At 42.1% G+C, this 17,726-nt stretch overlaps 1 protein-coding gene across 1 annotated transcript in view; it reads left to right on the top strand.

Annotated features, from left to right (window-relative positions):
* The first annotated feature begins 2,285 nt into the window (after positions 1–2,285).
* The window catches only part of TRPC5 (transient receptor potential cation channel subfamily C member 5), a 420,196-nt gene continuing 404,755 nt past the window's right edge, over positions 2,286–17,726 (top strand). Inside the window, exons 1-2 of the mRNA XM_056541484.1 lie at positions 2,286–2,365; positions 2,723–3,031. The gene's annotated coding sequence lies outside the window, so the exon portion shown is untranslated. The remainder of the gene's footprint in view (positions 2,366–2,722; positions 3,032–17,726) is intronic.

The following is a 17,726-nucleotide window of genomic DNA, read 5'->3' as shown; positions in this document are numbered from 1 at the left end:
AATGCTGGTGTTACTCCAAATTTTTCCTTTTTACAAGGGGTAATAGGAGAAAATGCCCCCCAAAATGTTTAACACCATTTCTCTGGGGTATGGAAATACCGCATATGTGGATATAAAGTGCTCTGCGGGCAAAATACAGTTCTCAGAGAGAAGAGAATGAGTGCCATTGGGCTTTTTGAGAGATAATTTGTTTGGAATGGAAGTTGGGGGCCATGTGCATTTACAAAGACCCCCTTGGTGCCAGAACAGTGGACCCCCCACATGTGACCCCATATTTGAAACTACACCCCTCACAGAATTTAATAAGCGGTGCAGTGAGGATTAACACCCCACTGGCGTTTGACAGATCTTTGGAGCAGTGGGCTGTGAAAATTTAAAATTAAATTTTTCATTTCCACAGACCATTGTTCCAAAAATCTGTCAGACACCTGTGGGGTGTAAATGCTCACTGCACCCCTTATTACACATGTGTGGGGTGTCCACTGTTCTGGCACCATAGGGAAATGTAAACACACATGCCCTTCATTTCCAGACACATTCTCTCTCCAAAAGCCCAATGGCAGAAGAAATGGGGTTACAAATTATGGGGTCTCTTTTCCAATTACCCCTTGTGAAAATTAAAAATCTGGGATAAAATCAGCATTTAAGTTAAAAAAATTAAACATTTAAATTTTTTACTTCCAACTTTAATGAAAATTCTACTGTTATGTTCCTTGAGGGGTATTTTGCGTTTATGTCAGAAACACTGTAACTATCAACTACCCCTGTGCAAATCAAACATGTACCTGTATGCCCTCAGTCCTTAAGGACTTGGAAACGAGGGTGTATGGATATGCCCTCTGTCCTTAAGGGGTTAAATAAAGGATCTAAAAACATAGTCTTTCATATGCAGAAAAACATCCTTGAGAAGACCACCCGAAATGTCACTATAATGTTATGGTGCATACTTGCTGCTGTATATTTTCCTACCCATTAAAATCAATGAATAGCAAAATCAGCAGCAAAAAATACACAGCAAAATACGGCACAAGTGATCCTACCTTAAAGTGTTCACGTATGGGGGGATCTTCTGAAAAATATGGACAAACAAATCCATGAAATCTGGTCTGGATAGGGGGGTGGTCTTCTTGTAGAGGTGTTTTTTTTTTTGGAGAGGCTTCGCTGTAAATAGATGTGGTACATATAGAGATGTAGCAGGCTGAATTTCCCAATATTTAATACTTTATATTTTGTGTTTTCTTAAGGGATTCTAGTGTGGAAGAATCTCTCATTATTGTTTTCTTCAGTTACCTTAAAAGGGTACTCCGGTGGGAAACATTTTTTTTTTTTAAACCAACTGGTGACAGAAAGTTAAGTAGATTTGTAAATGACTTCTATTAAAAAATCTTTACCCTTCAAGTACTTATTAGCAGCTGTTTGCTGCAGAAGAAATTCTTTTCTTTTTGAACTTTTTTGTCTTGTCCACAGTGCTCTCTGCTGACACCTCTGTCCGTGTCAGGAACTGTCCAGAGCAGCATAGGTTTGCTATGGGGATTTTCTCCTGCTCTGGACAGTTCATGATACGGGCATCAGGTGTCAGCAGAGAGCACTGTGGACAAGACAAAAAAGAAATTCAAAAAGAAAATAATTTTCTCTATAGCATACAGCTGCTAAAAAGTACTGGAAGGGTAAAGATTTTTTAATAGAAGTAATTTACAAATCTGTTTAACTTTCTGGCTCCAGTTGATTTAAAAAATATCCACCGGATACCCCACCGGAGTACCCCTTTAACACCAACTAGAATTTTAAGATGTTTATGATCCACCATAAAGGATCAACATGTATGCTTGACTGTTTAATAGAGATAACTTTGGACTGCACCTACCCATTTCCAACATGTATCCGACATGTTCACCAGTCCACCAATTGACAACATCACCAATGGACTGACCCTATTGACTGGAGCTTCTGTGTGCAGATTGTCTCAACATCTAAACTCGACATCTGTAATTCATTGTCTACCTTTGTTTTTCTTCTTTTTACTTTGTCTTTATTGTTATGTAAAATTGAAACACCTGTTACGTGGATATGAAATATGCAATATCTATTTAACTTTATCAAAAATCATGTTGAATGAATTTAATAAAAATGATAATTTTCAATGAGTTAAGATGCTTGCAATCCCATAGAAAATCTCAGATCTCAGCTCTTGGAGTCACTTGATATCAGTTCGAAGAAATGACCAATTCAGTGTTACTGCACCGACATAATGAGCACTGCTACATGTATGACAAGACAGTAACTTACAATGGCGCAAGGGGAAGAAGGAGATAAACCTTTTGCTGATTTTTGGGTCAACCATACAGAAAAACAAAGAGCGGAGCAGGTTGGTGAAGGATCCTGAGCGTGCATCTGCATTTGTTGCATGTGTATGTGTGCAAGGTGTTAGGCAGAGGCTGACAGAGGGAAGTATAGGGTGGGAGGGAGAGGATAGAGGGAGGTGCATGCATTTCACTGACTGCTGCTTCTGCTCCTTGAATCACACACACACATACAAGCATCATACAATAGCATCCACAGCCTTCATCCAAAGGTAGCCCTTTCCAGGAGGCGTCTTCTCATCTATTTGGGAAATTCTGATGGAGGAGACAATTTATGGCATTGTGCAATACAACAATGAGTTATGGTAGGGCTATGCTAAACTCTCCCCTGCTTTTCCAGTGAAAGATGCTTTTATCTCCAGGTTTCTATTGAATCAAAGAAACCATGATGTTGCTGCTGTATATAATCTCCAAATGGAAAAGAGGTTATTGGTTCCTTGGATCGCTGTAGAGAAGGTATAAGAAGAAAGTGCTGTCATTATTACCTATGGTGTTTATTTATTACTGTTGCTTTTCTACAACTATGGGGAAGTTTGGGAGAGAATAGGAATATGTGTGACTCTTTGGACTTGCTGGGCTTCTTCTACGGTTGACAAGGGGATGTATAACAGAAGTGGATGCAGCGTACACAAGGAGATCTCTGATTATGTAGACCATAAGTGTCAGCCTAGGTAAGTCTATACCATTCAATTCTATTGTTCTCTGTTGTAATCCTGCCTGCCAAGGGGCCTGAAGCAGACAATCTCAGCAATGCTCAGCCTATACAGGTTACATTAAGCATGCTGTATTAAATATTAACATCTTGGAAAACCTTTGTACGATAATATTGAATAAATTCTGCGCCTTAGTGTTACGGATTTCCTATTCCCTTCTCTACCCAGACATGATGCACCATAAACCATGGTGTTCTCGACAACAGCTTAAGTATTAATACCCGCCAGAATGGAAAAGCCGGAGTTAAGGCAATTAAAGGAACCTGATGTTTAATCCACACAGTGATTCACAGAATTATATCTACTGCGTTGGCTGAATCTTGAAATATTACTTAAGGTTATGTGTGACCCAGTTTTTCCATGCTGGGAATTCTGTTTTGTGTACTGTTTTGAAACCTGTAAATTGTTTCAGTTCGATCTTTGACCTTTCTAATGTCAGGTTTATTGAACAGAATCCACTTCTATGACACTGCTGTATATATATGCACACTTACTGGCTGCATGATACAACACACAGTCAGAAGGATATACGTTAACTGACAGCTCATGTTTACAAGTGCACATTTTTGGAGATGTTATGCTGCTCTGTTGTTATGATCTGCATAGTGTTCTGTATCTTCAGTATGACCTGATTGCAAGCTTAGATGGCTCCTTTGCTTCTGTAAACTGATCTGGTCTGGTAAATAACTCCTCTGGAATGCCTCGGTGTAAGAAAAATATATTTACCGTATTATGATTGAATATATAGCTATTTTGTTCCTGCTTGGTTTGTAAGCCTGCCTGTTATGAGGACGGGGGGGGGGGGGGGGGGGTGATATAGTGGCGCGAGCAGATTTAGGGTATATTTCTGCAACAATAACTAACCTTTTGTACTGTCTTTTGTGTTTCTATTGAAATTGATAAATGCCTAATAATGCAGCTACATCATCAATGTAACAGAATATTTGCAACAGGTATAAACCCTCCGGTCAGTGATTTAGTACAGCAGCAGCTAGGATCGCAATTGTCTTATCCTTCTGTGGAGCATTCTTTATATGTAGCCATATTACATGGTTTAGTACAGTATAGACCCTGTAAGGTTCCAAGCTTCATATCCACACTGTGCATGCAGACACAACATATACTGTAGTGCAGATCTTTTTGGACGCAGACATCACTGCAGAATACGTTTTCCCTGGTTGTGATCATTGCATAACATCGGCTTCAAATTTGTCTGGTATAGAATTAATACTAGAAATTATATTAATTGCAATATATGTGATCATTATAAATAATATTATCTATTGTAGGCCTATAGCATTGCATGCAGGCGTATTTAACTAAGATTTGGCAAATACTTTTCATACTATTTTCAGGCAAGAATTCTGTAAATATATTTATGCACATTTCTTGACAAAATGAAAAGTTAGAGCCAAATATTATCAGCTGCAATATGTATGCACCGAAGGTCAAGTATTATTATATTTAGTGGCTATGAGGTACATACTCTATTGAAGTGCTTTTTTGATTTAAGAAAAATCCTGTTGGGAATAGCAGTGCTATAGGAATCCCACAGCTGGGACTCCTTTTTCCCATTTCAGGTCAGCTGATATCTCTGGGGAGCCACAATGTTAATGCTATTTTCTATTGCAGAGAATGGCCCATCGTACAAGCCATAGCAATCAATGGGTCTCCAATGATTTTAAAGAAAACTGCTACTCAACTTTGGCTAATACAGTGGGAACCTGTTTGGTGACCTTCCTTATGCTGTATTGCTCTTTTTACTAAGGGTGCACACATGGAAAGCCCCAGATGTGTGTAAACTGTTCTTGCACTTGCATAGTAAGAACATTGATGTCCATTTTTCAACTCTAGATAACACTAGCTTGTTATAATTTAGTAGGCCACCAGAAGTAATACTTTCATGAAATATACGTCTTTTGTAAGTTGAAATATAGCTTCTCTGTTTCCTTAATCGTCTTTATTAAAATATATATTGTGATAGGCCCTAGCAGTGGCAGTTGTGCTCATGTGTCTAAGAGCACTATTATGTGGAGTGATTTTTGGCCTAAAAGATCGATATTGCCCTGTCAGCCAAAGAATGAGCAAACGCTCATTCGTCAGCTGATCACTTTGCCAAAAAAAGGTCACTCATTGTCCACACAAATCCCTGCATAATAGGGGCTGACAAATGATGGCAGCAAAGGCCCGCATGACCTATCCAGGGATTGTCTAGCCTTGTAATAGGCCCTGTAAACGAGCACCAAAATATGAGATCTGCACTTGTTTAGTTAAGGTATCTACTCAAACCCTGCAACATTGGAAAATGGCAGCACACTCATGAGAGGCCTATAGGATGAGATGTCCTAAAGAGATCCTATATAGCAGAGTGTTTCCCAAGCGCGGTCCTCAAGTACCTTCAACAGGTCATGTTTTCAGGATTTCCTTAGTCTTTCACAGGTGACATAATTATGGTTGATGCATCAGGCATCCCCATCATCATTCAGAGTGCCCAGTGTCATCATTGTGATGGTTGGGTATCAGGCCTTCGTAATGATCCAGCCTTCCATGTTGGGGCACTGCACCCTCAGTTATGCCAGTCCGGCTCTTTACTCTATGCTACAACATTGTTATTGTTAGATGTAAATTTAACTGTTTACTCTATGTACATTTTCAACAGACTTTTTGACAAAACTTGACAGTTATTTGACATAAACGATCACATGTTATATCACTTTGGAAGAAAGTTGATATTTGAAGATTACAAGAATACTTCAGTATCTTAAGATCTTTATTAGTCATATGCAAATGAAATATTATGTGCTTTTGTACTGAAATGTAATGTTGAATCCTGGTGATATTATCTTACTATTATTATATAGTTCTCATTGACAAAAAGACCTTGCGTCTACTATCTGTAAACATTGCCTGTGAGGTGTACTGCTGTGGTCCTATGTGAGTCTCTCCAGTGAATTGCTAATACATTGTGTGGTTGGTGTAATTGATTTTATATCAAGCGGAGGCTTCACATTATGCTCAAGTCTTTTATTCACTACTCCAGCAGCAAAAGGGTTAATATATGGTTAACAGAGAAAACTTTTTTCAACATGCAAATCAGATATGTAAACAGCCAATCATGAGGCATCTCAGGTGATATACAGTCTCAATAGTCAGTTAGATTTCTCTTTATTTGCTGCTCTGGCAGAAGATAAGTACTATTTTATATTCTGAGTTTTGTGTGATATATTTCTGACATATTCGTATATTAATTTTCTTTACCATTACCATTTTTTTAAAATTTATTATCATTATTTTCTCCATCTTATTAAAAAAATTCAGTTAATTTATCCTTTTTCGTCCCATTTCATATATTGACTATATTTCTATATAAATACACTGCTCAAAAAAATAAAGTGAACACTAAGATAAGACATCCTAAATCTGAATGAACTAATCGTATTAAATACTTTCGTCTTTGCATAGTTGAATGTGCTGACAACAAAATCACACAAATTATGAACAAATTCAGGTTTCAGGTCTGGGGAACAGACGGGCCAGTCCATAGCATCAATGTCTTCCTCTTGCAGGAACTGCTGACACACTCCAGCCACATGAGGTCTAGCATTGTCTTGCATGAGAAGGAACTCAGGGCCAACAGCACCAGCATATTGTTTCACAAGGGGTCTGAGGATCTCATCTCGGTACCTAATGGTAGTCAGGCTACCTCTGGCAAGCACATGGAGGGCTGTGCGGCCCCCCAAAGAAATATCACCACACACCATTACTGACCAAACGCCAAATCGGTCATGCTGGAGGATGTTTTTGAGGAACCTGAGGAGGACATCAGTGACGTGCAGACACTTGTTGATGAGGATAAAGCTGATCGCAATTGGGATCGGGGTGCAGAAGGGGCTTCATCTTCATCAGGACAAGAGAGTTGCAGGTTGCCTGTGAAGAAGCAGCTGAGCCAGCAAGGTGGTAGCATAGTTGGCAGTCAGCATGGTGGCAGAAGTGGAAATTCTGGAGCCAAACATGCCCGGGGGAGACCCCCTGCTTCGCGGCAGCCTACTTTCCGGGAGGTAGTGCAACAGGGGTTCCTGGAGACGGCGGCAGGAGCGGTCAATTAGTGCGGACTGTTGGTGGGAAAATCAGCTACTCGGCGGTGTGGCGGTTTTCATCAAGCATCCGGAGGAGGTTCACATAGCCACATGCAAGAAATGTCGGCAGAAGGTGAAGCATGGCTAGGGTCCCAATGTTGGCACCACGGCCCTGCATCAACATATGTTTTGCCACCATAAAGCGGCGTGGGAGAACCGTGGCTCCGATGTAGTGGTCCAGTCTGCTGCATCACCCAGTGGCACGCCGCTCCCTCTTTCAGCCAGCCAATGTTCCACCACCTCAGCCGAAGGGAGCTGTGTGTCATACCCTCCTTCTGTCGCTCCAGATGCTCCTGCTCCTCCTACTTTTAGTCAGCCATTCCGCCAACAATCCATCGGTGAAGCCATATACAAGAGACAACAGTATGCGCCCATTCATCCAACAGTGTAGAAGCTGAATGTGCTCCTGTCTAAGTTGCTGGTGCTGCAGTCCCTCCCTTTTCAAGTGGTGGACTCTGCACCTGTCAAAGAACTGATGGCTTGTGCTGAGCCAAGGTGGAGAGTGCCAAGCTGTCATTTCTTTGCGAAGAAGGCAGTACTAGCCCTGCACAATTTTGTGGAAGAGAAGGTGGGTCAGTCCTTGAGCCTGTCGGTGTGTACCAAAGTGCACAGCAGAGCCAATGTCTGGAGCTGTAACTACAGTCAAGGACAATACATGTCCTTTACGGCTCACTGGGTGAATGTGGTTCCTGCACAACCACAACAGCAACTTGGACAGGTCACGCTCCTCCCTCCTCCATGCTCTCAGGCCGTTGGGCCTGTGACAGTGTGCGACTCCGCCTCCTCATCCTCGACTGTGTCCTCAGCCTCCACTGCCCAGACAAATCTCAGTGGCCCTTCAGCATACCATATGTGCAGGGCACGGCGGTGTCACGCTGTTTTTCACATAGTTTGCCATGGCAAAAAGAGTGACACAGGGGAGGAACTGCTAAAAGTCATTCGTAAAGAAATCGGACCATGGCTTACTCCACCAAAACTGGAAATGGGAACCATGGTGACTGACAAGGGGAAGAACATTTTGCATGCGCTGCGACTGGGAAGGCTGAATCATGTGCCCTGCATGGCACACATGTTCAACCTAGTTGTCAAGCAGTTCCTGAAGTGTTCCCCCCATTTGCAAGACATCCTAACAATGAGAAGGAAACTTTGCATGCACTTCACCCACTCGTACACTGCAAAGCACACCCTCCTTGAGATGCAGCGTCAGAACGGTATCCCCCAACATAGTCTGATTTTTTATGTTGCCACACGTTGAAATTCCACCCTCCATATGTTGGACCGACTGTATGAACATGATCCAAGTGGATAGGGGTACCCCTCCTGTGTAACTTCAATGGGAACTTGTGGCAGCTCAGACATAACATCTGCCGTTTGCTCAGGCCCTTTGAGGAAGCCGCATTATTAGTAAATCGCCAGGATTATGGGATGAATGAGGTCATTCCACTGCTTCCTTTCTTACAACACGTGTTGGAAACAATGGCAGGTCAGGGCACTGGAGACGTGGCGCCTACATCTCATGGCCACATGAGCTCTATGTCGGCTAAACTGGTGGAGGAAGAGGAGGAGGGGTACAGAGGAGCACAGTTTAGGTTTCACCAAATGGGCGGTTTTTCTAGTAATCTGACAGGAGAGGAGAAGCAGGAGCAGCCAGAGAAGCTAGAGGGTTATGAGGAAGGCGAGACAGAGGACCCAGACACACCATGGCAGTATGCAGTGGAGATGGAGGCAGGGAGTCTCTCCGAGTCACTTGTGCAAATGGCACGATGCATGCTCACTTACTTGTGTAGTGACAGCTGAATTGTCACCATTCGGCTGTGGGATGACTTCTTTATTGGAGCCTCGCTACCGCCACAAAATATGGGCCTTTTTTACACCCACTAAGAGGGAGGACAAAATGACCTACTACAGAGGCATCCTATGTAGTCAGTTGGCCGATGCCTATCGGCGCCATCGTCCATCCTCTCACAGGTCTGAATCGGGGGGCCCCCTGCACTCACCTTCCACTGTCATGGCAGCTGGGGAGGGGTGGGGGGGCAGGAGCAGTACAAGCTCACCAGCACCCGCATAGTGAAGCAACTCATCAGCAGCAGGTACACCTGGAGCAGGACCTGAACCAGCAGGTGGTGGCATACCTTGACATGCCCATGCCAACACACCTTGAAGTTTTGCTGGACTTCTGGGCAGCAAAACTTGATTTGTGGCCACAACTAGCAGAGTTTGCCCTGGAAAAGCTGTCCTGTCCGGCCAGTAGTGTGCCATCAGAGCAGGTGTTTAGTGCAGCGGGGGCCATAGCCACCCCAAGGAGAACTTGTCTGTCCACGAAAAATGTGGAGAGACTGACCTTTGTGAAGATAAATCAGGCATGGATCTCCAACCACCAATGCCTGATGCATTCGAGTAAATTGACCATGGTGCCACACCAACACTTCACAAATATGGATAGTGCCAAACAGATTTAAGGCGCTGCTCCCCAGTTACAAACAATCATCCGCATCAGATCTTTTTTCACCCATCTTCATCACCGGGTACTGGTATTACCACCCACCGCACCATTCTGTCTACGGGTCACTTTCAGGACTCCTGATGCTGCTGCTGCTGCCACCTCCAGGCTGTCTCATTCAGCCACTATATGGTTTCTTCTCATGTTTCAGCCAACTCCAGGCTGTGTCATTCAGCCACTATATGATCTCCTCATGCTTCAGCCACCTCCAGACTGTGCCATTCATCCCATATATGGTTTACTGATGCTTCAGCCAGCTCCAGTCTGTGTCATTCAGAAACTACATGGTATAGTGATGCTGATGGGCCTAGGACATTACCTATATATGTTTATTGTTGCACTAGGTACTATACATCTTCAATGGAAATTTCAAAATTAATCTTTTATTCTTAGAGATTGTGAGGCCCTATTGCCTTCTCATCTGCCGCCAACTCCAGGCTTTGCCATTCAGACTCTATATGGTCTCCTCATTCTGCCACAAACTCCAGGCAGTCATTCAGCCACTATATGGTCTCCTCATACTGATGCCACCTTCAGGCTCTGTCATGTGCCATGTGACTCCTTGTTACATTTGGTCCTTTGTACCCACACGCCAGGGCCCGGGACACTAAAACTTGGGAGTTAAAAGTTCAATTTCAAAATCCTTAATTTCAATTTCAAAATCTTACATTTCTATTAAAAATTCTTAAATTTCAATGGTCTCCTCATGCTTTTGCCAACTCCAGGCTGTGCCATTCAGACACTATATGGTCTCCTCATGCGTCATCCACCTCCAGGCTGTGCCATTCAGCCACTATATGGTATCTTCATGTTACCACAAACTCCAGGCTGTGGCATTCAGCCACTATATGGTCTCCTCCTACTGATGCCACCTCCAGGCTCTGTCATTGTGCTGCCATGTGACATGTGACACCTTGTTAGATTTGATCCTTTGTACCTACACATCCGGGGTCCAGGACACTAAAACTTGGGAGTTAAAAGTTTAATTTCAAAGCCTTAATTTCAATTTCAAAATCTTAAATTTAAATGTAAAAATCATAAATTTCAATGGTCTCCTCATGCTGCTGCCAACTCCAGGCTGTGCTGTTCAGACACTATATGGCCTCCTCATGCTTCAGCCAACTCCAGGCTGTGTCATTCAGGCAATATATGGTTTACTGATGCTGCTGGGCCTTGGTCTGGGAAAAAAAATGTTATGGTAGCACTAGCTACCCAAAATCTTCCGTTTAAATTTCAGAATTCATCTTTTAATCTTAGGGATTGTAAAACCCTAGTGTCTACTCATGCTTCAGTCAACTCCAGGCTGTGTCATTCAGGCAATATATGGTTTACAGATGCTGCTGGGCCTGGGTCTGGGAATAAAACATTTGTTATGGTAGCACTAGCTACCCCAAATCTCCCTTTTAAATTTCAGAATTCATCTTTTAATCTTGAATTGTGAAGCCCTAGTGTCTACTCATGCTGCTGCCAACTCCAGGCTGTGCCATTCTGACACTATATGGTCTCCTCTTGCTTCAGCCAACTCCAGGCTGTGTCATTCAGCCAATATATGGTTTACTGATGCTGCTGGGTCTGGGCCTAAAAATTTGTTATGGTTGCACTAGATACCCGAAATCTTCAATTTCAATTTCAAAATTCGTCTTTTAATTCTAGGGATTGTGAAGCCCTAGTGTCTCCTTATGCTGCTGCCAACTCCAGGCTGTGCCATTCAGCCAATACATAGTTTACTGATGCTGCTGGGCCTGGGCCTAAAGATATTTTATGGTAGCACTAGCTACCCTAAATCTTCAACTTAAATTTCAAAATTATCTTTTTTTTCTTAGAAATTGTGAAGCCCTGGTGACTACTCATGCTGATGCCAACTCAAGGCTGTGCCGTTCAAACACTATATGGTCTCCTCATGCTTCAGCCACCTCCAGGCTGTGTCATTCAGCCAATATATGGTTTACTGATGCTGCTGGGCCTTGGCCTGGACCTAAAATATTTTTATGGTAGCACTACCTACCATAAATCTTCAATTAAAATTTCGAAATTCATCTTTTAATCTTAGGGATTGTGAAGCTCTAGTGTCTACTCATGCTGCTGCCAGCTCCAGGCTGTGTCATTCAGCCACTACATGGTCTCCTCATGCTGTCAAAACCTCCATGCTGTGTCATTCAGCCACTATATGGTCTCCTCACACTGATGCCACCTCCTGCCTCTGTCACTGTGCTTCTCTGTGGCAGTGATTCTAAAAGCGATACCTGTAATCTGCATATCATACTGAATAATGATTTCACTACCATATGTGCATACTCCATATGTGTGCTAGAACACAGCAAAGTGTTCTACACCCCTATTGAGGCTCTCTGTAGGCCAGAAATAGCCGTTTTAACATAGATTCTCCGTGAATACATTTGGATCAAACCAAATATTTTCGAAAAATTTGGCAAATCGGGCGAATCAAATTTTTCAAAAGTTCGCTCATCTCTAATGCATACCACCAGATGCCTAGCTTCTAGGCTTTCAGGAAAAACATATCTGTAGCGTGGCCCACTTAACCATCACATTACATTGAGGTCATTTAGGTTCACCACAGGAAGAGATTGTGGCGGCTTAACCTTTAGTTATATAGGTACAGTAATATTTCCAGTGAATTGTGCCAACTATTATTTGTACTATAAACTCTTCTGCTGTCATTGCACACATAATACATAATTAAAGGGGGAAACATGCTACTAGTAAACTAAAGACTCAGAAAGTATTCCACCACTATATCAGCGTCATGGACCAAGTTGTGGCTCATCCGCCGATGTGGTCCCTTTTGGGAATGTTCTTTCCAACCCTAATTAACTACAATTTAAATAAATTAACAGATTTTAAATATTTACATCTCTGTAACGGCCAATTAGTAAGTTGCAGTGTGAGTTTTGTCCTCTTTATTTTGAGTTTTTAAAGGGGTATTCCAAAGTTCAGCTCCTGCCTGATCAAATTGAGCATAAAGCGATGCAATCTATGCTGGGAAGCACAGTTGCTGAGGCAACCCAGTGAGTTCCATGCATGGGTTCTTTTTCTAGTTACTCATACACAGAACTCGCTGGATGTCTGATGGTTGCCTAGGTAACCCAACAACCTTGCATGGAAAACATTTCTCTATGCTCAATGTTAAGGTTGGGCAGGAGCTGAACTTTGGAGCGACACTTTATGGGGGAGTCTTATAGATGAAAATATTAGCTTGTGATAAGGGACATTTCATTGTTTTGATATATGCCAAAGAGTGGCAAGTGCCTACAGGATCTACCTGATTCAAGTGGCACAACAGCTCCTGATTTCATTTAAAATTCCACAGCTGTAAGGCCTTGTTTACATCACTGTTGTCGCTCTGTTTTAGGAGCTCCATTCAGTGATTCTGTTACAATATAATTACTGTAAGCAGTCATTTTTTTTCTCAGTTTAAATCCTGCAAAAGAACTGACATCAGGTGGAAACTCAACGGATCCCATTGAGTCAATGGAACCCATCAGGATCCATTGGTGTCCATAGTGACATGGAGCGTCTAGCTTTGTTATTAACATCTGTATCTGACCCACTGCAGAATGATGATTACAATTCTCTTTCAGTAAATAAACTGCAGGAAGGACTGAGAATGTATCAGTGAGCCATGGACTTGTTTTTCTATCTCTCACTAATACATCATTGAGCTGTGTGGTAATGAAAGCTGGAAGGATTAGGCTCTGAAGGGACTTCAATGTATTTTTATATAATGTCCTAAGAAAACAAGCTAATTGTATAGATAGTATAGTATTGTAGCTGCATGTATACACTTTACAATCACAGCTTAAAGAGAAAAGCTTGATATAAGTGTATAGGTAATATAGCCAATGCTGCATTATTTATTTGTCTTGGGAAACAACTCGGGCATCTAATTCAAAGAAAGTAGGATCTGTTTTAACAGATTTAAATTGAACACACTGGAAAGAACATGCAAATAGCAATCCATTGATCATTTTATTTGTAAATAAATGAAGTGTTACTGTCATAGTGATTTAAATGAATGTATTGAGGTTTTGAAACAGAGCCTATAGAAGTCAGCATATGTATTGCTTTAATTTACTAGCCTCAAGGAGATATTGTTTATCTGTGCTGCCGTCAGGATCAATAGGCCGGTTTGCTCTCTACCAGTATGATATACACATGGAATGCCCTGAATGCACCCATCCATAGAAAACACATCAGCCAATTGATCCTACAGGGAACACATTAAAATGTGGACAACTCCTATGGACAAATTCTATAAGGTTACATGAATCTTATAGAGGAGTGTCCTTGGATCAGCTCCAAGAATAGACATCCATACTAACCAACATTTTCCTCCCAAAATACAGGACATTTTAATCCCAAATCTCCCAAGAATGCCCCAAACCATGGTCCACTAAAATACTCCAAATCACACAGGAATTCCTCCTTTAAAAGAATATTTCATGATACAATCACAGCAAAATCCAGCCTCTCCAACTAAGTTTACTACCATATTTTTCCTACAGTAGCCTATTCACATCAGGCAATATGTATTCCTTTTTTCCTTAATTTTATTAAGCTCCTGCAATCATTTAGCAGGGGATACGACTCAGGAAGATATCTCAAATCTTTTGTAAGGTAAAATGGATGAAATTGGCAATAGCTACCAGTCATATACAACTCTCATTTTTTTAGAGCCTGATGTCTGTTTCTCTTACTACTGCTTAGATCTCCAGAGGAACAATGCAATGCTGGTGCTCAAAAATACAGTAATCCGGTGCCCCACAAGTCCAGCGATTGTAGTAATTATTCCGATGAATTGAAAACCTGGAATTGTAGCAATTTAAATTTAAATATTATTTACTTTTAAATCTAATTTTAGTTTTTAATAAAACACTGTCAAAATAACTAGATAGTTATAAGTCCTTTTTACAAATATGAATACATTTTCCACATTGATATAGTAACATAGTAATATAGTTCGAAAGGTCGAAAAAAGACCAGAGTCCATCAAGTTCAACCTATATCCCTAATGAGTCCCTACTGAGTTGATCCAGAGGAAGGCAAAAAAAAGAAACTCATACTAGGGGTAAAAATTAATTCCTGACTCCAAATATGGCATCAGAATAGATCTCTGGATCAACCTTCTGTCCATATAGATCTAGAATCCATAACCTGTAATGTTATTACTCTCCAAAAATGCATCCAGATCCCTTTTAAATTATTTTACAGAGTTCACCATGACCACCTCCTCAGGCAGAGAATTTCACAGTCTCGCTGCTCTTACAGTAAAGAACCCCTGTCTGTGCTGGTGTAGAAACCTTCTTTCCTCTAGATGTAGAGGATGCACCCTTGATATACAGTGTAGGCTTTTCTAGGTTACTATTCAATATATCTGTTTTAGGCAAAGTTTTTACACAAGTTTTTTTTCTGCCGTTTTTTGGAAAACTGACACTGCATTTTTTGAGTCAAAGCCAGAAGTATATTTAACCCCTTAAGGACCGAGCCCTTTTTCACCTTAAGGACCAGAGCATTTTTTGCAATTCTGACCACTGTCACTTTAAACATTAATAACTCTGGAATGCTTTTAGTTATCATTCTGATTCCGAGATTGTTTTTTCGTGACATATTCTACTTTAACTTAGTGGTAAAATTTTATGGTAACTTGCATCCTTTCTTGGTGAAAAATCCCCAAATTTGATGAAAAAAATGAAAATTTTGCATTTTTCTAACTTTGAAGCTCTCTGCTTGTAAGGAAAATGGATATTCAAAATAATTTTTTTTTTGTTCACATAAACCATATGTCTCCAGCTGTTTGCATCATAAAATTTATGAGTTTTTACTTTTGGAAGACACCAGAGGGCTTCAAAGTTCAGCAGCAATTTTACAATTTTTCACAAAATTTTCAAACTCACTATTTTTCATGGACCAGTTCAGGTTTGAAGTGGATTTGAAGGGTCTTCATATTAGAAATACTCCATAAAAGACCCCATTATAAAAACTACACCCCCCAAAGTATTCAAAATGATATTCAGTAAGTGTATTAACCCTTTAGGTGTTTCACAGGAATAGCAGCAAAGTGAAGGAGAAAATTCAAAATCTTCATTTTTTACATTCGCATGTTCTTGTAGACCCAATTTTTGAATTTTTGCAAGGGATAAAAAGGAGAAAATTTTTACTTATAATTGAAACCCAATTTCTCTCGAGTAAACACATACCTCATATGTCTATGTTAATTGTTCGGCGGGCGCAGTAGAGGGCTCAGAAGGGAAGGAGCGTCAAATGGTTTTTGGGGGGCATGTCACCTTTAGGAAGCCCCTATGGTGCCAGGACAGCAAAAAATAAAAAACATGGCATACCATTTTGGAAACTAGACCCCTCAGGGAACGTAACAAGGGGTAAAGTGAACATTAATATCCTACAGGTGTTTCACGACTTTTGCATATGTAAAAAAAAAACATTTTTTTTTACCTAAAATGCTTGGTTTCCCAAAAATTTTAAATTTTTAAAAAGGGTAATAGCAGAAAATACCCCCCAAAATTTGAAACACAATTTCTCCCGATTCAGAAAACACCCCATATGGGGGTGAAAATTGCTCTGCTGGCGCACTACAGGTCTCAGAAGAGAAGGAGTCACATTTGGCTTTTTGAAAGCAAATTTTGCTCTGGGGGCATGCCGCATTTAGGAAGCCCTATGGTGCCAGAACAGCAAAAAAAAATCACATGGCATACCATTTTGGAAACTAGACCCCTCGGGGAACGTAACAAGGGGTAATGTGAACCATAATACCCTACAGGTGTTTCACGACTTTTGCACATGTAAAAACATTTTTTTTTTTTACCTAATATGCTTGGTTTCCCAAAATTTTTACATTTTTAAAAGGGTAATAGCAGAAAATACCCCCCAAAATTTGAAGCCCAATTTCTCCCGATTCAGAAAACACCCCATATGGGGGTGAAAAGTGCTCTGCTGGCGCACTACAGCTGGAGACACACAGGTTGTGAAACACCGAGTTTGGTAACAAACTCAGTGTTTTGCAACCAGTGTGCCTTCAGCTGTTGCAAAAGCTACAACCCCCAGCATGTACAGACAGCGGAAGGGCATGCTGGGTCTTGTAGTTATGCAACAGCCGGAGGCATACTACATTGGCTGGGGATGCTGGGGATTGTAGTTATGCAACAGCTGGAGACACACTGGTTTGCTACTTAACTCAGTGTGCCTTCAGCTGTTGCAAAACTACAACTCTCAGCAGTCACCGACAGCCAACGGGCATGCTGGGAGTTGTAGTTATGCAACCACCAGATGCACCACTTCAACTCCCAGCATGCACTTTAGCTGATTGTGCAAGCTGGGAGTTGTAGTTATACAACAGCTGAAGATACACTTTTCCATAGAAAGAATGTGCCTCCAGCTGTTGCAAAACTACAAGTCCCAGCATGCCCATAAGGGCATGCTGGGAGTTGTGGTGGTCTGCCTCCTGCTGTTGCATAACTACAGCTCCCAGCATGCCCTTTTTGCATGCTGGGAGCTGTTGCTAAGCAACAGCAGGAGGCTGTCACTCACCTCCTGCTGCTGCTCCACGATGCCGCCGCACAGGTCAGTCCCTCGCCGCCGCCGTCGCTCCTGGGGCCCCGATCCCAACAGGGACGCCGGGGATCGGGGTCCCCAGCACCGGGGGTCGTCTTCCCGCACCCGCTCACGTCCTCCGGAAGAGGGGCGGAGTGGGTTGCGGGAGTGACACCCGCAGCAGGCGCTCTGATTGGTCGGCCGGGAATCCGGCCGACGAATCAGGGCGATCGTGAGGTGGCATCAGTGCCACCTCACCCCTGCTGGCTCTGGCTGTTCGGGGCCGTCTCTGACGGCCCCAATCAGCCAGTAATTCCGGGTCATCGGGTCACTGGAGACCCGATTGACCCGGAATCTGCCGCAGATCGCTGGACTGAATTGTCCAGCGATCTGCGGCAATCGCCGACATGGGGGGGCATAATGACCCCCCTGGGCGATATGCCGGGATGCCTGC

This window comes from Hyla sarda, chromosome 9 (genome assembly GCF_029499605.1).
Source record: "Hyla sarda isolate aHylSar1 chromosome 9, aHylSar1.hap1, whole genome shotgun sequence".
In the NCBI taxonomy this organism is placed as follows: Eukaryota; Metazoa; Chordata; class Amphibia; order Anura; family Hylidae; genus Hyla; species Hyla sarda.
Note: the sequence above shows the minus strand (reverse complement) of the source record. Positions and strands in the feature narration are given on the sequence as shown.